At 42.3% G+C, this 24,059-nt stretch overlaps 1 protein-coding gene across 7 annotated transcripts in view; it reads left to right on the top strand.

Annotated features, from left to right (window-relative positions):
* The window catches only part of PTPRE (protein tyrosine phosphatase receptor type E), a 120,105-nt gene that overhangs the window by 32,349 nt on the left and 63,697 nt on the right, over window positions 1-24,059 (top strand). The window contains exon 1 of one of the 7 annotated variants that reach the window (XM_079977148.1): window positions 20,119-20,152. The exons of the other annotated variants lie outside the window; for them this stretch is intronic. The gene's annotated coding sequence lies outside the window, so the exon portion shown is untranslated. Of the gene's footprint in view, window positions 1-20,118; window positions 20,153-24,059 lie in introns of those variants that run through there. 7 annotated transcript variants of the gene reach the window in all.

Here is a 24,059-nt window from a genome sequence, read left to right as displayed (position 1 = left end):
AAAAATAATCTACCACTTAGCTACACAGTAGCATTCTTTTCTTCATGGAATATTTTATTGCAGTTAAATAATAACTGGAGAGTTGATTGGCATGGCACTCTTAAGTTAAAAAAAGGTAAAGGTAAAGTACCCCTGACAGTTAAGTCCAGTCGCAGACGACTCTGGGGTTGCGGCGCTCATCTCGCTTTAAAGGCTGAGGGAGCCAACGTTTGTCCACAGAAAGTTTTTCCGGGTCATGTGGCCAGCATGACTAAGCCGCTTCTGGCTCAACAGAACACCAAAACAAGAGCAGCGCATGGAAACGCTGTTTACCTTCCTGCCGGAGCGGTACCTATTTATCTACTTGCACTTGACATGATTTGAACTGCTAGGTGGGCAGGAACTGGGACTGAGCAATGGGAGCTCACCCTGTCGCGGGGATTCGAACTGCCAGCCTTCTGATCAGCAAGCCCAAGAGGCTCAGTGGTTTAGACCATAGCACCACCCGCGCCCCTACTCTTAAGTTAGACATAATTTTATTTGGCTTGTGGCCATTTATTAGAGGTTTAGAAGCCAGTGCTGAGTTCTACAATTTTAGGGATATGGTTTCTTAGTGGATATTGTGGTTGGTGCCTATTGAATCCTCACACAATACATCTCAGAACCCTTGATTGGCTTGAGTATGAAACAAAATGGTATGATATTTTTGTTGTTCCCTTCCCAGAGTCTACATTCTTTATACAACAAAACAATGACCGCTCCCCGCCTAAAACGGGGGGCGCCCTTTGCGTGGACGCGTGCAGCCCCTAGATCTGGAGTGGCTCCAACAGCATAGGCTTGGCTTTGCCTTCCCTCAGGTGGGATACCTGGAGGTCTCCGCCTACCTCAGTCAGTTGTCCAATCCCACCTGGGGGAAGCGTTGCCAAGGAGACCAGGCCAGGTAGGGGCGGGATTACCTGCCCAGACAATAGAGGGAGGATCTTACCTGGGAATCCTCACTTGGCTCCAGAGCTTCTCCCACCCTACCCACCCTCAGTTAATGTCTTATTTTGCAGGTTAACTTTTCTTCACAGGTTTTGCAGGTTAACTTTTCTTCACAGGTATGCGGGCGCTGCTACGTTAAGGTCGCTGTTAAAGGGCCGGAAAGGAATTTCCCTGCATTGGCAGGTTTCACCTTTCCCGTAGCAAAACGTCACAACTTTGGCGGTATCAGGCCTTGGGCGGAATCCTTTAGTCCATCTTCCTCTTTGAGGCGGCGATACCAGGGTTCCCAGTTAAAGGGGTTTCTCAAGGGAGGCTTTGACCATACGCCGAAAGGTTGTCATTGCTCTCCCCTGTGGCGGCGGCGTAATGGGGGCGGCTATCTCTGCTTGAACATATGTTCTCCAGAGCCGGCCCATCCCCCCCCCCACACACTGGATAACCCTGATGCTCCCTAGGTCCCCGGCTGGGGACTGGGGAGGGAGAACACCCAATGCCTGAGCCAAGGTCTACCCACATTTGAAATTTAATAAAGTTGTGGCCAATTTAATCCCATAGCACGTTGTCTTGAGTCGTTATTCCACATGACGGGGGGGACCGCGCGGGATCTGGGGACTCCGCCTGTCCACGCAAAAATCAATTGCTAGCTCTTACTTGCTCATGTGTTAGCATTTCATTTATGATGAGTTGGGTATTTTTCTCCCAAAAGGGGAGTTTTATTGGGAAAAAGTTTCACATGGTGGTAATTGGCTTGAAACTGAACTATAAGAGAATCTAGTTAAATTCCACCCTTAAACTGACATGTTATTTCAAGCATCTTTAGCAATATTTTATCATGCACATCACTACAACTGAGTTGCTAATTAACTGTGGCTATTAGGTGAGAGAGGTGGTTAAACTACCTTGTATTTAGAATTATAGCTTCTGACATTTAGGATGTATAATTTAAGACTTGACACAATGCATTAATTAGTGCAGACTTCATAATTTTATGTTGCATTGCTGATAAGACTGAAAGTATGCTGTTTCTTAATTAGGCTTTATATTAAAATTATGTATCTGATTTGCTCTGTGTAAGCTTTACCAAGTAAAACAAATGATTTGACTTATATTTTCAGTATTTATTAATGAGAAATGGGAGCTGAGCATTATTGCTGTGACAGCCTCTGAAGATAAGTGGTATTGTTTAAAAATACCATGGAACTCAAATTGTGATCAAACAATGTAATATGGTTACTTATAATTATGGCACAAGAAGATTATTAATTCAAGAATTCCCATGAATAAAGACAATTTACTTATTATTATTAACACCCATAGTTCCTCGGTGCATATATCCACATATAGATGAAACATATGTGCAATGACACATCTGTGCAGATTTGTTTCTGCAAAAATTGGTGCTGGAGATCTTCTGTACACATGCAACTGGTCAGTGAGAAAAATAGCTCCTCCTTTTCCAACATCTTTAATTGTGATGTCTGGATTGTTTCCGAGGCTGTAGATAGCATCACACTTTGTGCAGTTGGGGTTATACGATACAAAAAAATACTCTTCGCTGAGCACCTCAGCCTTGGGTGTAGTAGATTTCTATACTATCTGAAGGGGTCCACGCAAAATTCCTCTTCCCTTATTCCTGAGGAGTGTGCTGTGCATTGCTGCACTGTCCAGGGGTACATTGAGAAGATGGTAGTTGTATGCTGATGCACAGATTAGTGTTGTGATTGATGTATTTCCTGAGTTGTAGATGATGGGGGTGGGGAACACAGAATTGAATCGTATGTGGATTCTTCTACATGCCTCAGTGTGGGGATGGGTAGAGTAACAATGTGGCTGCGGAAATTTTAGGGTATTCCTGTTGTGGCCCAAAAAGATGTGGAGCAGATTAGATAGTTCAGTATCTTGTCTCTTTCTTTGAAGAAGCAGAGGGCTGTATCCAGAGCCAGTCCTACTCAGAGTAAACAGATTGAAACTAATTGACATGACTAACTTGTGTACACAGTACTACTTGCCTCTGGATTAGTTGCGTTGTTTTGGAGTATTTCTGCCAGGTACACGACTGGAAAGTTGATCCTTTACACAAGGTTACAGTTATAGTTTACTATCATTGTTGCCTCTTTATGGTTCTAATTTCAAACTGCAAGCTTATTGCATTTAGCTCTGTGAAATCACTAATACTGTGACAGCGCTATATGAATAATAAAAATAAATGGTGATAACATTAACTATAATTACACCAAGTTAATGAGGTATTTTGTCTTTATTATTATTTTGCCTTTAAATCTAAAAGTCCCCATAGAGAAAGTAGTTCTGGTTTTGCTGAACACAAACCATACTGAGATAGATATCTTCCACTTATTAAGAATATAGCTAAGAGAATAGTTGTTTAGAGAAGCATGGTTTAAAAACAAGCAAGCAAACAAACTTGCAGGCGGTGTTTCTTCTGCAATTAGGACAGGGCTGCCAAAAGACTTGTTTCAAAAGAATATAAATAAAGTTTAGATCATTCAAAATAATAGCGTTAACCAAAAATAATAATAATTACAATTGCAAAATAGAAACTAATTCCCTGCTTATTCAATTATTCATTTCTAGATGGCTATATATAAGGAAATCTGGATTTTCCCTAGTGTTTCATGAGCAGCTGAAAAGCATAAAACTATAGAGCTAATTAATGCAAGTATAGCTGTGATACTTGAACAGTGATTACCAACATATTACAAACTTCACGCATACATCAGTACTGTAGGTATTAAAAATATATCTTGGAACTTAGTCCTTCTAAATTCTACTCTTAACTTTATGGAAGCTGCTTTTTCAGACTCCTAAGTTTGGAAATGGTTGCCTTGTACTTGAAATAATGTAAATGGAATTTGAGATTAAAGTTCTGTAATGAATCTGAAAAGATAATGTTCAATAAGGAATTTTAGACTTATCGAAATATTTCAGTTCTCAAATTAAATTCAGAGTAAAATGTAATGATTATCACGACTTTTTAACAATGAACTTTGCAGGTTTCTCATTCAAACTATCATTATGCAAGATACGATACATTACTTAGTTTATGGGATATGTATTGTTATTTGGGACGTGGGTGGCGCTGTGGGTTAAACTACAGAGCCTAGGACTTGCCGATCAGAAGGTCGGCGGTTCGAATCCCCACAATGGGGTGAGCTTCCGTTGTTCGGTCCCTTCTCCTGCCAACCTAGCAGTTTGAAAGCACGTCAGTATGCAAGTAGATAAATAGGTACCGCTCCGGTCGGAAGGTAAATGGCGTTTCTGTGCGCTGCTCTGGTTCGCCAGAAGCGGCTTAGTCATGCTGGCCACATGACCTGGAAAAACTGCGGACAAACATTAGCTCCCTCGGCCAATAAAGCAAGATGAGCGCCGCAACCCCAGAGTCGGTCACAACTGGACCTAATGGTCAGGGGTCCCCTTTACCCTTTTTTATTGTTATTTGATCATAGCCAAAATAATAGAGTTACCTGGTGATATAGAATTGACAGGTCCCACAAAATGAAGTGGGCATCTTAACATTTTATTTGTTGTTGTTGTTTAGTCGTTTAGTCGTGTCCGACTCTTCGTGACCCCATGGACCAGAGAACGCCAGGCACTCCTGTCCTCCACTGCCCCCCCGCAGCTTGGTCAGACTCATGCTGGTAACCTCGAAAACACTATCCAACCATCTCGTCCTCTGTCGCCCCCTTCTCCTTGTGCCCTCCATCTTTCCCAACATCAGGGTCTTCTCCAGGGAGTCTTCTCTTCTCATGAGGTGGCCAAAGTACTGGAGCCTCAGTTTCACAATCTGTCCTTCCAGTGAGCACTCAGGGCTGATTTCCTTCAGAATGGAGAGGTTTGATCTTCTTGCAGTCCATGGGACTCTCAAGAGTCTCCTCCAGCACCATAATTCAAAAGCATCAATTCTTCGGCGATCAGCCTTCTTTATGGTCCAGCTCTCACTTCCATACATCACTACTGGGAAAACCATAGCTTTAACTATACGGACCTTTGTTGGCAAGGTGATGTCTCTACTTCTCAAGATGCTGTCTAGGCCTGTCATTGCCCTTCTCCCAAGAAGCAGGCGTCTTTTAATTTCGTGGCTGCTGTCACCATCTGCAGTGATCATGGAGCCCAAGAAAGTAAAATCTCTCACTGCCTCCATTTCTTCCCCTTCTATTTGCCAGGAGGTGATGGGACCAGTAGCCATGATCTTCGTTTTTTTGATGTTGAGCTTCAGACCATATTTTGCACTCTCCTCTTTCACCCTCAATAAAAGGTTCTTTAATTCCTCCTCACTTTCTGCCATCAAGGTTGTGTCATCTGCATATCTGAGGTTGTTGATATTTCTTCCGGCAATCTTAATTCCGGCTAGGGATTCATCCAGCCCAGCCTTTCGCATGATGAATTCTGCATATAAGTTAAATAAGCAGGGAGACAAAATGCAGCCTTGTCATACTCCTTTCCCAATTTTGAACCAGTCAGTTGTTCCATATCCAGTTCTAACTTTAGCTTCTTGTCCCACATAGAGATTTCTCAGGAGACAGATGAGGTGACCAGGCACTCCCATTTCTTTAAGAACTTGCCATAGTTTGCCATGGTCGACACAGTCAAAGGCTTTTGCATAGTCAATGAAGCAGAAGTAAATGTCTTTCTGGAACTCTCTAGCTTTCTCCATAATCCAGCGCATGTTTGCAATTTGGTCTCTGGTTCCTCTGCCTCTTCTAAATCCAGCTTGCACTTCTGGGAGTTCTCGGTCCACATACTGCTTGAGCCTTCCTTGTAGAATTTTAAGCATAACCTTGCTAGCGTGAGAAATTAGTGCAATTGTGCGATAGTTGGAGCATTCTTTGGCACTGCCCTTCTTTGGGATTGGGATGTAGACTGATCTTCTCCAATCTTCTGGCCACTGCTGAGTTTTCCAAACTTGCTGGCATATTGAGTGTAGCACCTTAACAGCATCATCTTTTAAAATTTTAAATAGTTCAGCTGGAATACCATCACTTCCACTGGCCTTGTTATTTGCAGTGCTTTCTAAGGCCCATTTGACTTCACTCTCCAGGATGTCTGGCTCAAGGTCAGCAACCACAATACGTGTGGTATATGAGACATCCGTTTCTTTCTGGTATAATTCCTCTGTGTATTCTTGCCACCTCTTCTTGATGTCTTCTGCTTCTGTTAGGTCCTTTCCACTTTTGTCCTTTATTATGGAAATCTTTGTACGAAATGTTCCTTTCATATCTCCAATTTTCTTGAACAGATCTCTGGTTCTTCCCATTCTATTGCTTTCCTCTATTTCTTTGCATTGCTTGTTTAAGAAGGTCTTCTTGTCTCTCCTTGCTATTCTTTGGAAATCTGCATTCAATTTCCTGTATGTTTCACGATCTCCCTTGCATTTTGCTTGCCTTCTCTCCCCCGCTATTTGTAAGGCCTCATTGGACAGCCACTTTGCTTTCTTGCATTTCCTTTTCATTGGGATGGTTTTCGTTGCTGCCTCCTGTATAATGTTACAAGCCTCCATCTTCTTCAGGCACTCTGTCCACCAAATCTAAATCCTTAAACCTGTTCCTCACTTCCACTGTGTATTCATAAGGGATTTGACTTAGATTGTATCTTACCGGCCCAGTGGTTTTTCCTACTTTCTTCAGTTTAAGCTTGAATTTTGCTATAAGAAGCTGATGATCTGAGCCACAGTCAGCTCCAGGTCTTGTTTTTGCTGACTGTATAGAGCTTCTCCATCTTTGGCTGCAGAGAATATAATCAATCTGATTTCGATGCTGCCCATCTGGTGATGTCCATGTGTAGAGTCGTCTCTTGTGTTGTTGGAAAAGCGTGTTTGTGATGACCAGCTTGTTCTCTTGACAGAACTCTATTAGCCTTTGCCCTGCTTCATTTTGATCTCCAAGGCCTAACTTGCCAGTTGTTCCTTTTATCTCTTGACTCCCTACTTTAGCATTCCAATCCCCTATAATGAGAAGAACATCCTTCTTTGGTGTCACTTCTATAAGGTGTTGTAAGTCTTCATAGAATTGGTCAATTTCAGTTTCTTCAGCACCAGTAGTTGGTGCATAAACTTGGATTACTGTGATGTTAAAAGGTCTGCCTTGGATTCGTATCGAGATCATTCTATCATTTTTGAGATTGCATCCCAGTACAGCTTTTGCCACTCTTTTGTTGACTATGAGGGCCACTCCATTTCTTTTACGGGTTTCTTGCCCACAGTAGTAGATATGATGGTCATCCGAACTGAATTCACCCATTCCCGTCCATTTTAGTTCACTGATGCCCAGGATGTCAATATTTATTCTTGCCATCTCATTTTTGACCACCTCCAACTTACCCATGTTCATGGTTCTTACATTCCAGGTTCCTATGCAATATTTTTCTTTACAGCATTGGACTTTCCTTTCGCTTCCAGGCATATCCGCAACTGAGCGTCCTTTCGGCTTTGGCCCAGCCGCTTCATCAGCTCTGGATCTACTTGTACTTGCCCTCCGCTCTTCCCCAGTAGCATGTTGGACGCCTTCCGACCTGAGGGGCTCATCTTCCAGCGTCATAACTTTTATATGCCTGTTGTCTTTGTCCATGGAGTTTTCTTGGCAGGGATACTGGAGTGGCTTGCCGGTTCCTCCTCCAGGTGGATCACGTTTGGTCAAAACTCTCCACTATGACCTGTTCATCTTGGGTGCCCTGCTCGGCATAGTTCATAGCTTCTCTGAGTTCTTCAAGCCCCTTCGCCACGGCAAGGCAGTGATCCATGAAGGGGACATTTTATATTTGCTCTTAATTCTCCATTTCATGCTAATGTATCTGTAACGATATGCTTTCTGATATATTTCTGAAATGTGAGTTTAGAATTTGGGAGCGCTAGGTAGACTGAAGTTAATGTGTATTTGTTTATTAAGCCTTCCTATTTGTATTGCAGTTCATGTTAATACACAGTGCATGTTACAGAATAAAAACTGAAGTCTAGGGCTGTATATGGAAGATGTGTAATTAGGCTTCCTTCTGCATTTCGAATATCCCATTCTCAGTGATGTTGATAACAGTTAATTCATGTTGAAGAATTCAAACATGTCTAGGGTGTTGGGTTTTTTTTGGAGTTGACAATGAATTTGATAGACCTTTCATTTAGGAATCCTTCACCAAAAAAACTTCTCATGACCTAACCTGTCATATCATCATCACCTAATATGGGATTTTTGTAGAGCTGGACCAATAAAATAAGTGAAATGTGCTCATGCTTTTAAAAGCTCTTGATGCACCGTTCAGAGACTAATGTTCACCTTCATCTATCCTGCTCTCATGGTGTTGTCTGAAGCAGATTGCTTTTCATCTTGTTGCACCCTGCTGCAGGCCAGCCCTAGAAATATTGGCCCCAATGCTTGTGCCAGAAGATGAAGTGCAGTTAAACCTCATGTCGTTCATAAGATTTATTCAAGGTTCATTTTATAAAGTTAAGTCTCTCACTTAAAATAAGTAGATAATCTTCTACCTTGTAGTTCAAGACTTAAACATTACTTCAAATTATGCTTTTTCCTCTGAATGCCTGCAGGGAATTCTGCTTCTTATCTTTCTAAGGCAGCAGAATTTAATAAAAATGAAGTCTTTTGTCCGGTTCCATTAAAAGAATGTCAGGACAGTCTACCAATTATTTCTAGGTCATAATTTGGAATTCATTTAGAAGCACACAGCCCCTTGGGTGATTAAATAAGATATATTTTTTTGGCTATATGCTTTTTTCAGTATACTATTGGCTATCAATGTAACAAAGACAACATTTATTTTAGCCAGACCTTAATTTTCAGCTCATTTTTTTAGTGGGGTTGGTTGAGTTGGATCTACAGTTTCATGCATATTTTTGGTGAGCATGTAAGGTTTTTTACTCACTTGCTTTTAATGTATGGTTCTGAGTTTATCTGAGTTCACCTTTGTGAAATAAACATCTAAGCAAACATAGTTAATACTAATACTAATAATGTCAGGAGCATGGGATTTCTCCCTGAACAGACCTCTGAAATGTCTCTAATAGCTATATCATGGATAAGGGTTGTTGGCATCTGTCTGTCTCGGGAGTCAGTGGAGAAGTGCGCCTTTTGGGGTGAAGTCAAACAGTTGGAAGGTTGCAGCGCCTGCTGTGGCCACAGAGATCAATACGGGAGAGACATGTTTTATTGCAGGTGGGGCAGATGAAGGCATCCCATCTTGCTGCTACAGGTGCACCATGGCGTTTTTTCTCCCTGCACTCCTCCCAGCAGTCATTCCTCATCAGGTTACTGCTGTGAACACATGACCTATCTGTCTCCAGGCATTGCAAAGAATTCCCACATAGCAGGGTTGATGTGGCAATCCCTCATGTCTTGTTTGCAGACATCTTTGTAACACAGAGCTAGTCTGCCAATAAGCCTGGTGCCTGAAGCCAACTCCCTATAGAGCATGCCCTTGGGGGTAAGGGTAAGCTAGCACATTTTAGAGACTCTGATTATCTTTGTTCACATGATAAAAGAAAGGCTTAAACTTCAAGATCCAAGGCAATAGGCTCCATGATATCAAAACATCTATCAAAGTTTACATTTCCGAGCACAATTCAAAGTGTTGATGCTGACCTTTAAAGCCCTAAACAGCCTTGATCCTGTATACCTGAAGGAGCATCTCCACCTCCATTATTCAACCCAGATACTGAGGTCCAGCACCAAGGGCCTTCTGGCAGTTCCCTCACTGCGAGAAGCCAAGTTAGAGGGAACCAGGCAGAGGGCCTTCTCGGCAGTGGCGCCCGCCCTGTGGAACGCCCTTCCACCAGATGTCAAAGAAATAAACAGCCATCTGATGTTTAGAAGACATCTGAAGGCAGCCCTGTTTAGGGAAGTTTTTAATGACTGATGTTTTAATGTATTTTTTATCTTTTGTTGGAAGCTGCCCGGAGTGGCTGGGGAAAGACAGCCAGGGTATAAATAATAAATTATTATTATTATTATTATTATTAGTCTCATGCACACATTCTAGGGATACTTTGATGAACCTGAATCTTTATTTGCCCCCTTTGTCATTGGTTCTCAATATTCTAGTACACACTGGTAGGTATCAGAGTGACTTGGCATTGAGATCTGGATTTCTCAAGGGAAAGCTCTGACACACGTTCTGTCTTCAAGCTTTTACTCTGCTTTCTAGGTGAGAATGTCAGAGTCACTAAAAATCTATCTTTATGACGGCACACCCCAGATTTGAATGATTTTAGTATCTGAAGTGTTCAGATATATAAAAACCATGAACCTTAGATTACTGCAGTGTGTGTACGTCCCTCATCCAATTTGCAAAGTTTATATACAAACTATAACATTTTCAGCCCGGTTTCTTACTACAATTGGAATATTTATTTGTGTAGTTTTAAACTTTGTCTTCCTTTATGAGGCAGTATTTTGCTTAAATTGAAGTGATGAGTAATATTAATGTTTAATTCTCTTTCAGAGAGTGTCTGCATAACTTGATATAGTCCCTAGAGAGCACAGCTGAAGGTCTGGCCTGTGCGCTTGATTAAATGATTTTTCCTAGCATCAGCACTAAATATATTTCACTCTCCCGACAGCAGAAAGTGTGAGATAGCTTTTCATGCTTTTATTGGGTTTTCTGTTCTTTCATCAGCCTGTTTGTAATGTATTTAATTGCATAAAGATAGGAAACCTTATGTTCTCCCCAAGAAGCACATTCTAACTTACTTATGTTTCCTGACTGAGCTTTGTTTCACAGTGTGGCCTTTTTGCAGGGAGTCAGAAAATACAAGTGTGTATCTCATACCAAAGTACCCTGGGAGGGGAGGGAAGATTCTAAGGAGACAAGGGGTCATGTTTTCATACAATTTGTGTCCTATGGGAGGAGAGAGCAGGAAAAAGGCTGAGTTTCCTAGCACGCACTGTGCCCTTGCTGAATGTCAGTCTCCATTTTACCTTTAGCAGAGCTCAGCAACTGTTAGTGAGTGACAGTGTTCAAAACTACAGGAGACCATGAGCATTTCATTGACCTGTGCATAAATAGCTTTTACCAGGTATTCGTGGCTTCACAAGTTGACAGGAAACGGAAAGGCATCACTGTATTAAAGAGCTTTGATTATCCCAGATTAACGTTTATTGAAAGATGTGGAGTTAAAACTATATATGCTGTTAAAACTTAGGTGGGTTTGATTTTTAAGTTGCTGAAATAGTACACGTTCTCCTTGGAAAGACTCCTGTAGCAGGAGAAGGCAGACCAGGAAGCATAACTATACATGCTGTTACTATAGTTAAAGAACTAACAAGCTAAATGATCATATAAATAAATAAAAAGGGTTACTGTTTGGAACAATAAATGCTATTTCCAGATGTTTATTGTGTGTCCCAATGAAACGGAGCTCTTATGTACATTCTTCTTTACTAAGGCCTTGGGCAAAACTGTACACATTAGCAGCCTAGACTGCAGTGTGGTTCTCCCTCCTTCCTCGGATTTTCAAGTCACATTTGCATGCCAGAGAGGGAGTGGGGATGTCTTCACTTGATGCATATTACCTGTTTGGTTTCCCCCATGCAGCAATCCCCCACCCCCAATACATGCACCAAATTCCTGTACTTGAAGCTTTTCATCCATACGTGTGCTGTTATCTACACATGTGCAAGGGCGTTCTCAAATGTACTCACCTCAGCTTAATGAGCATGGCTTACGTTTTCAAATCGGATGGAAGCTGGTTTGGTGGGAAACACATCAAACAGCAGTATTGCTCAAGAAACTAGAGGATAGATATGGACTGTGGCTTGCATAATGCGCGCACAGCTTCAAGCATCAAGTTGTGGAGCCTCATTGATGCCAGTGTAAACAGTAATACAGTATGTATGCAGCCTTAGTCATATAATAGGTACCTGTTAGGCAACTCTCTGTTACAGGAAACAAACACTTCTGAGGTCAGTTTTTGGCATAGGCATGCAATGTTGAGCGTACTATGTAATTGTATCTTCTGCATAAAAGTGCTGCTGCAGGTGCTTCTACAAATACAGCACATCTACACAGTTCCTTTCATACCTTAACAATGGAAAGGGCAGGACCCAACTTTTGTTACAAAGTCTTAAAACATTTCTCTCTGTGTGATAGATTGTGTGTATGCTGCTGTAGCTCTGAGGCTTCTTCTTCCTGTTGGATAGCCAGGAATAGCCTCAATAACAACAAAACAGCCACAAAGGACTACCTCATAGAGATAGAGATAGAGAGATAGAGATAAAGATAGATAATCAGCTCTTCCCCTTTTATTGTCAAAAGCACAGTAATTTCCCATTGGAAGCTATCTAGACTTTTCTGTGTCACTGGCATTCTTCTAGGTGATTATGTGACCTCATTCTCTCTTAGACAGAACACGGATTAACGATATAGTACGGTGTGTGTATCCACAGGTATCCACCCAGGGTTCATTTCTCTGCAGTTACTTCAAACCCGGCTTTAGCTAATGTTTGGGTATATGCAGAGTAGCAAGCAGGCAACTGAAATAAGCAACAGGTTTTTAATTGTATAAGGTTGGGGTTTTTAGTGGTCCTGTGGCAAGAAGCATTGTTCTAGCAATTGGTTCCCATGAGACAAATCACCTGAGCATCCTGGGCAACCTCTTGCCCAAATTCATCCCTATCTTACATTAATATTATTGGAGTATTGTGTGGTTTATTGGGGCGTCACATGCTAAGCCTTTGCATTTTTGTTGCCAGCAGCTACATGCCATCTTTTACTTGCATATGTCTAAATTTTAGGCAGATGAATGCTAAAGGGACCTCTGGTTATCCCCTTGTTCCTTGTAGCTTACAAGTGTTTGAAAACAGATTCCCAGGGTATTCCCTGCATTCCCTGCATTCCCAGGGTATCCTGATGTGTTGCTTGCTACATATTAGAGGTTTCCAGTTTCTCATGTTACTGTGTTTCTGTACAGAATTATATAAGAGCTATATTTTGACTAATATAGCTAGGCCTTGGTCCTGTATCCTGAAGGAGCGTCTCCACCCCCATCGTTCAGCCCGGACACTGAGGTCCAGCTCTGAGGGCCTTCTGGCGGTTCCCTCATCGCGAGAAGTGAGGTTACAGGGAAGCAGACAGAGGGCCTTCTCAGTAGTGGCGCCCACCCTGTGGAACGCCCTCCCATCAGATGTCGAGGAAATAAGCAGCTATCCTATTTTTAAAAGACATCTGAAGGCAGCCCTGTTTAGGGAAGTTTTTAATATTTAATGCTGTATTGTTTTTAACACTCGATTGGGAGCCGCCCAGAGTGGTTGGGGAAACTCAGCCAGCTGGGCGGGGTATTAATAATAATAATAATAATAATAATAATAACAATAATAATAATAATAATATCTTAAATTCCATATCAAAATAAAGCATAAAAGGAGATTTACTAAGATTAACAAGTCTTTACTAAGCCTGGGTGATCACTTATGGTTAGGCCATGCAAACATTTTTGCATGTGAGTATCTTTAGTAATCTGGGTATTTCAAATGAAATGAAATTACTAAGGTTTTCCCATGGCAAAATTTCAGACCTTTGAGTCTGTCATATTGAAAAGGTGCATCAAACTTATGGATCTTAAATCTATTATATGATGCTAATGGTCCTCCTGTGCATCTGTTCAAAAGCTAGAGCTTTTGGGCCCCAGTATGTTAGGAATCATGGGACGCAGGTGGCGCTGTGGGTTAAAGCCTCAGCGCCTAGGACTTGCCGATCGAAAGGTCGGCGGTTCGAATCCCTGCGGCGGGGTGCGCTCCCGCTGCTCGGTCCCAGCGCCTGCCAACCTAGCAGTTCGAAAGCACCTCCGGGTGCAAGTAGATAAATAGGGACTGCTTAACAGCGGGAAGGTAAACGGCGTTTCTGTGTGCGGCTCTGGCTCGCCAGAGCAGCGATGTCACGCTGGCCACGTGACCCGGAAGTGTCTCCGGACAGCGCTGGCCCCTGGCCTCTTAAGTGAGATGGGCGCACAACCCCAGAGTCTGTCAAGACTGGCCCGTACGGGCAGGGGTACCTTTACCTTTACCTTTATGTTAGGAATCATGGGACGCAGGTGGCGCTGTGGGTTAAAGCCTCAGCGCCTAGGACTTGCCGATCGAAAGGTCGGCGGTTCGAATCCCTGCGGCGGGGTGCGCTCCCGCTGCTCGGTCCCAGCACCTGCCAACCTAGCAGTTCGAAAGCACCTCCGGGTGCAAGTAGATAAATAGGGACCGCTTACCAACGGGAAGGTAAACGGCGTTTCCGTGTGCGGCTCTGGCTCGCCAGAGCAGCGATGTCACGCTGGCCACGTGACCCGGAAGTGTCTCCAGACAGCGCTGGCCCCTGGCCTCTTAAGTGAGATGGGCGCACAACCCCAGAGTCTGTCAAGACTGGCCCGTACGGGCAGGGGTACCTTTACCTTTACCTTACCTATGTTAGGAATCACAAATCACCTTCACAGGACACTAAGACATAAATATGCTTGTAAAATGGGTCACAGGAGTAGTGGAATAAGGACATAGGTCATCATGTTGTTGTCTGAAAGGCATCGTGTAGTTACTAGAAATAACATTTCCATTTTATACACTCTTGTGTACACCATTTCTGAAGGCAAATCCACAATAATTGACTACATTCATGTGCTTAATGGCACTATACCTGGACTAAATAAGTAAAAAAATACTTTTAGCAGATGTTGTTTCTGGACGTTGGGATTTTATATATCTAATAGTAGAAAAACTTAATTATTTATATATCCTATGAGAAACCGATTATGTAAGTATAGGACAAATTCATTATAAAGCCAAAAGTTTTAAAGTGAAGATTATATAAAAATATAAAATACTCTTCTATAACATAAAATGATGTTTAAAAGATATCTAAACCATGCTATTAGATCAGGGGTATGCAACCTAAGGCCCGGGGGCCGGATGTGACCCAATTGTTTTCTCAATCCGGCCCGCGGACGGTCCGGAAATCAGCGTGTTTTTACATGAGTAGAATGTGTCCTTTTATTTAAAATGCATCTCTGGGTTATTTGTGGGGCATAGGAATTCGTTCACCCCCCCCCCCCAAAATATATATATATAGTCCGGCCCACCACATGGTCTGAGAGGGACAGTGGACCAGCCCACAGCTGAAAAAGGTTGCTGACCCCTGTATTAGATGTTCTCTATGCTGTCCCATATAGTTGTCTTGCTAAAAACACAGCTCATTAAAACGCTTAATGATCTGAGTAATTCCTCAAACTTCATTATCAAAACTGCATTGTGCAAGCAACAGCATTGTAATGTTTTGTTTAAATTGTATTGATTGAATATTTGTATAAGACTGCAGTCCTATACCTATTTACATGGGAGTCAGCCCATTGAATTCAGTGGAACTAGCTTCTGATCTGATTATAGGATGTGCTTGACAAGACAGCTGTGATGAGAGAAGTTCACTTTGAATGGAGAAAAGAGTGAGCAGTGCAGGGGAAGAGTACCAAGCCTTGACTGCTCATGTACAGCCACTTACAGGGAACGCTGTGAAAATGCTGCTCTGTGGTTTATCCAACAACCAAATTACATTTTTGTTTTTATAAGCAGAGCATGAGAGTTCATCCAGCTTTTCTCTATCATATAAAAATCTGAAAACATTCCCAGGCTAGCTTGTCTTTGACCCTTTTGAGGTCATTGTTTATTTCAGCTAGGCTTGAACTTAAGTAAGCCTGCTCTCCTATTTGTTTCCTTTCTGTGCATTCAGATCTCATGTAAACACTGTCTCCACTTTATGAGAGTCATTACTGTATTTAAATGGTCAGAATGGATAGTGGCAATCACCAGAACGCTTTAATAAAAATGATAAAAGTATACTGCACCACTAGCACATTTGGCCAAAGACAAGCTCATTATTTCCTTTGCACTTTCTCTGTTGTATCCCACCACACCCAGAATTGTACACAGCTCCTCTTCTTCTGTGGCCCTATACTTCTTTCTCACCAAACGTGAAGCATTGGCCACCTGGCAGGAGACTGTTGGAACCCAACAATGTCCGAGGGTCACATGTACCCTAATTCCTGATGTAGGCAGAGCAGGCAGCTGTAAACTGGGATACTGGGAAATGAACCTTTAGGCAGTGTCTGGGAAGGGGACATCGAGGGTAGATGCATCTACACCAAGGCCAATAGGCCTCATAAACAAGATCAGTTGCCCAAGCATTTTATAACTGGGTCAGAAGGAGCCAATGGGTTCTTCATCCTGGTGTCCCACAATGCCTGGTCCTTCATCCTGGTGTCCCACAATGCACAGAATGGGTTGTTACAAAGAGCACCGAAGCATAGGTCAGGAGTTTCCTGTTTGACTCTTTGATGAACCTGAACTTCACATGGGTTGTTCCCAAGTGATGGGCATGGACATTAAATTAAACTGCCTCCAAGACTATTGATATTACTAGACATATTGCCATATCCACAACAGCGTGTAGACTTGAATCTCGAGAGAGGTACATTAAATGAATATGTTCCAGGAGCCATTATTCCAAATTTAACCAACTGCTGTCTTTAGAAACCTTTTTTATTGTCTAATAATGCAGCAATTGCTAAGCACCGGAAAAAAAGAATTACAGCATGCTGTTAGATGGTAGATTTATCCTTATGAATTTAACAAGTTTATTTAACGTGTTGAATCGTAATGATTAAGCATCATTTATTTTGTTTAGTTAATTATTTATTTATCCCTTCTGGTTTTAATTGTACTTCAGTGATCTCTTGCTCTGAATTTTAAAAAAGATGATCCATACCTACATAGATTAAAAAAGAAACAGTCATGGAGGATTAAATGGGAAGGCAATTTATTAAATCTAGATAACACCAGGAGAAAGGCAACTAAACCACGGTACTATCTAATTCCATTCTATTGAAATGGAGGTCTCAGGATAAATTCTTTCTTTAAAAAATGAACTGATACATTAACTTTTAATATATTTTAGTATATTTTTACAATGCCCCTGTAAATGAAATATACAGTGGTACCTCGGTTTATGAACTTAATCCTTCCAGAAGTCTGTTCTTAAACCAAAGCCGTTCTTAAACTGAGGTTCACTTTTTCTAATGAGGCCTACCACCACCGGTGCCCTTCCACTGTTTGGCTTCCATTTGTAGACCGAGGTAAAGTTTGCTAACCGGAACACTACTTCCGGTTTTGCAGAGTTCGTATACTGAATAGTTCGTAAACAGGGCTGTTCTTAAACCGAGGTACCACTGTATGCATGTTGGTTTCACACACACACACACACACACACACACACACACACACACACCACCCTCTTGGGATATTTAGGAGTTGAACCTGGAGATGTTTCCGTTCTATTTATTGCTGCTGCTCGGTGCAAGTTCCGTGATTTATTATTTCATCATGATGAAATTCCCAAACTTGCTGAAGATCATGGGTAGGCAAACCAAGGCCCGGGGGCCAGATCCAGCCCAAGCACCTTCTAAATCCGGCCTGCGGACAGTCTGGGAATCAGAGTGTTTTTACATGAGTAGAGTGTGTCCTTTTATTTAAAATGCATCTCTGGGTTATTTGTGGGGCCTGCCTGGTGTTTTTACATGAGTAGAATGTGTGCTTTTATTTAAAATGCATCTCTGGGTTATTTGTGGGGCATAGGAATTCATTCATTTTTTCTCTCCATAACATAGTCCGGCCCCCCACAAGGTTTGAGGGACAGTGGACCGGCCCCCTGCTGAAAAGGTTTTCTGACCCCTGCGTGAAGATCATCAAATAAATCTTGTAACTGGGAACTGAGATGGGGCAATGGTCATTGTCTATGAAGACACTTGGGATGTTATCTATAAATGTTATCTAGTGTGTGCTTGTCTCATGCAGTTTTTGTGTTTGTGTAAGAGAGGCTTCCGGCTCAGAGGGTGTTGATTCACCTATGAAACTGAAATTAGCCCATGAAATTAGCAGTAGCCAATTAGCCACAAGTGATAAGCAATTCTATTCAGGCAAGTGAGTGAGTTGGTGAAGGAAGCGTGTGATACTCTGTTCCTCTTCTGTGCCCAACTTAGAAACTAAGCAGCCTGCCAGAGGAAGGAATCACCCTATTTCATGCCCTGCACAGAAATGCAGCAGGTGGTTGCTGGAAGGATGGCACTCTCTTCTTTACCATCTCCCAACAGGCTGGTGATATTTTTTTACTGGGCCACATTTTGCTTGGCGAGGCTCTGGGCAAGAAGGCAAGTGGAGGCTGCCCCTTGGCCATGCTGCGGTTTATACGGCAAGTGACCACGCCCCCTGGCTAACCTGATTGGTCAGCTGGGGGGGGGGCGTGATGCAGCCAGGAGCCCTGATGACATGGGCAGCATTCCTCCTTCCACTCCTGGGTCCCTGTGAGGTCCAGGATTCCCACCAGCAATGCTGCGCCCCCTGAGAAGAGGAGTCATCTTCTCGTAATGTTGTGTAACTTATTTATGAGGTTAAGCTATTCTAATGGATGTTGCAGCATTCCTCTTAAACATAATTGTTTTAAGTAGGCTGAAACAGGTGATCTGCCCACCCAAGTGTGTAGAAACTATTCTGTGTACCTTCAGAAAGGCAATTTATCTTATCTTCCTTTTTCAGCCCTGTGGTAACAAACCATTTCCATTGGCAGGCCACCACAGAGTAATGAAGCCAACCATTTGCTGTAGTAACTGACAGCAGTTGGTGAATAGGTTGAACTGTAGAAAAATTGGCCAGTCAAAGCAACCAGGAGCCCTCTACCATTACTTTGATGCAACTGGTCTTCCTGATGAAGTTCAGTGAAGTGGAGATGGGTATAAACTTTCTTAGAAGGATATGGCTGGGGCAATTGAAAAGAATCTACTGAATACCTTAAAAACCATTACCTTTCTTTCAGAAGTGTGTGCTTTAAAACTTTGCTGCTCTGAGTGCAGTGTCATTTTGTTTTAAGGTTTGATTTTTGCCATCAGTATTCTACTCCTAGTGTATCCGTAACTGACCTTCAAATGTTGGATAGATAACAAATGAAACTCTCAGCTTTTTTTTCGTGTGTTGGTACACTTGTTTAAACAAAATATGGCTGAGGAGCATTTTTGCTAGGGCCTCAGTTTGTTACTCTCAGAGAATAAATCACTTCAGCGCTAGTCACTTGAACCATGCCAATTTAAAAATCAATCAGCAGTGGGCCTGACATCTATGTAATGAGTTCGGTTATAAAACAAGGCTCCTGGAAAGAGGAATTAAAGTCATCTTGAGTGGCTCATAGTAGGCCTTCATATACTTGCTATTTTATCTGGAAATAAGAAACCAACAATGAATTGCTCTTTAAACTTGTATCAAGAGATATATTTGGGAACACTTAATTTTCAAGACCAATAACACCACACTGGTGAACATACGGAAGGCGGATTCCTGCACTCTTCTTTTACCATTTCAAAGTATAGCTGGTTAGAAAGGAAACGTGTTCAAGTAGTAGCATGTGCCTTTTGCCTCTTCAAGAACTCTAAACTTTCTCAGAAGCCATCTTTGTGGACTGTGGAGTTTGTGTTGATTCTTGTCAATCATGTAGACCAGCAGGTGAGTTAAGTGGCCCGCCCTTGTACTATAGCAATCTTCCACAACATGGTGTTCTCCAGATGTCTAGGACTACAAGTCCCATAAGCACAGCTGTGCTGGCTGGTGCTGATGGAAGTTGTAGTCCAAAACATCTAGAAGGCATCAGTTTGGGGAAGGATGTACTATAGGAATCACAGTGGACTTCTTAAAACTCAATACCAAATTACCATCCCAATGGGCTCTGTTTTAGAGGAAGTACCGGTAGGTGCAGGAATGAAAAAGTGGAATTCCTGAGTAGAAGAGAGAATTCTGCAGAATGCACAGGGTTGTCATGTTTCAAAAGATAGAGTATCAAATATTAAATCAATATTTAGCCAGTATGCAGTTTCTGAAGCAGCACAAATCCATTCCTTCTCTACAGATTGCTTCTGTTAGTGTGTTGGATTCTTCTGTCTGTGTATTGGATTTGCCTACACTACAAAAGCCCTCTCCGTGTATTCAGAAGACCACATAGGGGCATAAAGTATGCAGGTTGTGTGTGTATCTGCATGTGTCAATCCTGCCTCCCACGTTGATGGGCATTTCTGCTTCACTTTCAGAGTAGGAGTGGCATTTTAAGAGCTTTTGGATTAATGAACTGAGAAGCCTGTTTTTATCGAGAAGTCTGCTTATCTTATTCGGTAGGTGGCATTCCAGCCGGCCTCCATGGTAACCCGGCCGAGGGTCAGAGACAGACGCCTTCCCCGCGAAGACGGTGTTGGGTGGTGCCCTACTCAAGGGGCGGGCCTCACTGTCCAATCAGCACTGGTGGAGTTGTGTCTGCGGGGAATTTAAACTCCAGTGCTACAGGGAGGCTGTCCTCTCGCACCCTTTGCCACATCTCCCACTCTCCTCACCCTCTTTTTCTGCTTTGATGCATTGCAACCTTGCCATGGACTTATGTCAATCGCCATATTGTTGGGACTGCGCAGGAATTTTTCCACTTAGCAAATTGACTTCCCCATTTGGTTTTCGCCTACCTCGTAGCAATCGTGACAACTTTGTGAGGTTAGGCATTGGGTAAGCCTTTGTTTGGATGGAGGGGAGGTTGTAGCCTCCGCCTGCCCCTCCCCATTAAGGGTATCCTGTTTAAAGTGGATATCCTGTTAAAGTGGGGGTGTGGATTCTGTCCAATGCCTTGACATGGGCTAGGGCCATACCACTACTCCAATGGGGACTCCAATACGGAGAAAATATTGCTTTTAAGACAGCAATTGACCTGAACCTCCCTGGGATTGACTAGTCCTGTTGGACATCCCTGATGTAAATCATAGGGCTCCCCCTATTGATGGTTTACCCTTATCTGGACTCCCAGAAGAAGATGGGCAGGAGTCGGGATATAGTCCGGCCTCACCCAGTACCTAACCCAGACTGTTCACATCTGTAACCAAAAAAGTTGTGGCCTATTTGAACCCATTAACTAAAATCTGCTTGTTTGTGTGCTTTATATAGCTAAACGTTCGTGATTTGCATGTGTGCTGTTGACAGAACACTGGTTACTTCTCACAGAGAAGTTTTGCAGTGTGGAAACTAAATGCTGGACGACCTTTGATCTGATGCAGTTTGGCTCTTACATTCTTAGCACTTCTAGAAACATAGCCTGCGTTATTAAAAGCTGCACCAGTTTCCACATATTTTCTGCAGCAAATTCAGGGTCCCAGTAAAGCTCAGGACCGTATGAGAACTGGCAGAAACAGCCTCTAGAAATCCCTAATTGTAAAGTAGCATTTCTGAATGTAATCAGAACAGTAACAGGATGTAACCTTTCCCCATAATGTTACAGAGCTCACTCCCTGGGGATATGCACACTTGCACATCTTTTCCCAAGAAAACCCTATGAAGTATATTTGTTTAATCTGGCCTTCGAGGATTAGGGAGAGAACATATTGCGGTTTACTGCTCTTCATTTAGTTCTTGTAGGTTTTGGGATTCAGGTGTCTCTTAAAAGAGCTAGTTTAAAAAATAAATAATTTTTAGTTGTGTTTATATTGTTTAAAAGTTTATTACCCAGTTTTTTATTTTGAGCTACAACAAGATGGGGGGGGGGCATTTATTAAAACAAAGAGAAATTTGCATTCTCTTTGACAGCTTTGTGCACAGAGAGAAAATATTTATGTGTACCATTGTCTGTTAAAGCAATTTTTTCCACACTAATTTTTATATTAAAATTAAGATGTAAGTGTGGATGAGCATTGACAATAATTGTTTTCATATAGCCTGAGAAAGTGAGACATTATATAATCAATAGTAACATTGTTTTGTCATGGTGAATAAAGCATTGGATGCTATCGAAGAATTCAATTTAATTAGGCATACAATTAAATCTCTCTCTAATCCAATCTCAGAAAGCCAAATGTCAGCAGCATTTTTCAGAACCACAGGGATCTGCTAGAGGCTGCCTAGCATCTTCAGATAAAACCTAATTTGAAAGGCTTGATAGGAGAGTATCACTGCAAGTACACAGCTTGTGAAAGGCTGGTATGCAGTTAGTTTTCTATCAGAAAGAAAGAAAGAAAGAAAGAAAGAAAGAAAGAAAGAAAGAAAGAAAGAAAGAAGCACTGTGTTCTGAATGTTAAGAACATCTTCAGGTTGAAGTTTGCCTGTTAAAATAAAAGGGGGAGAAAATCCTTAGGTGCTTTCCCCTGTTGTCATTGGATGCATTTTCTTTGCAGATTATTATTTGACAAACTCCATTTTTATAAAACAGCAAAGCTCCATTTTGGCAGGCTGTAATGCAAACTGGGGGGAGGGGGGGAGGGCAAGATTGCTCAGTCCCTCAGGAAGTTGCTGACTAGAAATCCTTCCTGAAGTTCCCAAAGGAAACGCTAATTCTTAAGTTACTCAGCCTTTATTAGCCTGAGGAATAGAAACCCTCTCTAGTTCAGTGGTGGGAAACTTTTTCTCTCTCTGCTGAGAACCACATTCCATCAAGTGTAATCTGTCGTGAGTGGGTGGGGGCAGAAACAAACCCAAAGGCTCTTTCTCTCACCACCCTTCCAAATCCTAATTCATTTGTGTGTACATATGTACACCTCTGCGTGTACACACACATGCACATGCTACTTCATCCTCTGCCCCTCCTAGCTCAGGACCCCCCACTCTTCCACACATACTACCCGGTCATTCATTCATTCATCATTCATTCATTCTCTCTCTCTCTCTCTCTCTCTCTCTGAACAAAACGTTTCTTTCCTGCCATTTCTTCATCCCACACTTTTCTCTTTCTGCACTTGTATGGCTTTCTCCCTCCAACATATACCAGATTGTTGTTGTTGTTTAGTCATGTCCGACTCTTCGTGACCCCATGGACCAGAGCACGCCAGGCACTTCTGTCTTCCACTGCCTCCCACAGTTTGGTCAAACTCATGCTGGTAGCTTTGAGAACACTATGAGAAGCTATGAACTATGCTGAGCAGGGCACCCAAGATGAAGAGGTCATAGTGGAGAGTTTTGACCAAATGTGATCCGCCTGGAGGAGGAACCGGCAAGCCACTCCAGTATCCCTGTCAAGAAAACTCCATGGACAAAGTTAGCAGGCATATATACCAGATAGGGCCCAATAATATTCTCCTGTATGCTCTTTCCCTCACCCTGAGATATGGGGTTCCTGCAACTTTTACCCTCATGGGGGGGGGGTAAGGGGAAGAATTAAGAGGTCTCCCTCACAAGCCCTGTAGATAAATTCACCTGCATGAGACTTAATCTCAGAGTCATATGTTTGAGCCCCATGTTGGGCATAAGATTCCTGCATTGCAGGGGTTGAACTAGATGGTCTTTGTGGTTGTTCCCCAACGCTACAATTCTATGATTCTATAAGCCACTCCCAGTTGCTTCCTTATTCTGGAACTGGTTCATGTCGTTTTGCAGAGAATGTATTTTCTTCTTCTTTGGGTGCCAAGTGGTTCTGATTAATAAGCTTACATTTGCCTACTATACTACTCTGCCCCTGGCAACCTTCTGCTCCTGCTTAAAATACTTGCTTGTGCTACAGCTTGAACTGTAGTATCAATTTATCAGTAGTGAGTTATCCCTCAAGCGCCTAGAAGGCTAAAGGGAAAACCTATTTAGGGCAGTGATGAGGAATAACATTGGTTTTATGAGTATGCATAATTTTTAATTTTAATTGTGAACCATCTGATAGTACAGATAGAGAAGGTTGGTAATTAATGCGCTGCCTGACCCTAGAGTCTCTCATCAATATTTGCTTGAACTTTCCATAAACTGGATGGCCTTAAGTCTTCATACATTGTACAGAGAGATAACACTTACATGTCTGGAATTTCTTGGACATATCCGGAATACTGCAGTCGGAAGCAGTGTCCAGGCAGAAATTGCTTTAAAAATGTCCAGGAAAATCCAGGTGTATGGCAACCCATGTCGGCGATTTTCCTTTAAAATAGCTCAAAAACTAAAGAACTTTTTAAAAAAACAAATAAATGCAAATTTGCAAAAAAACGCTCAACAACTCTTCACTGTTTGAAATATGGTAACCCTACTTACATGTAGGAAACAGAGGTGCACAGAGTCTAGAGTTATGTGCATGAAAAA

This window comes from Podarcis cretensis (assembly GCF_951804945.1).
Source record: "Podarcis cretensis genome assembly, chromosome: 5".
Lineage (NCBI taxonomy): Eukaryota > Metazoa > Chordata > Lepidosauria > Squamata > Lacertidae > Podarcis > Podarcis cretensis.
The sequence above is the reverse complement of the archived record's forward strand: the minus strand, read 5'-3'. Positions and strand labels throughout refer to the sequence as shown.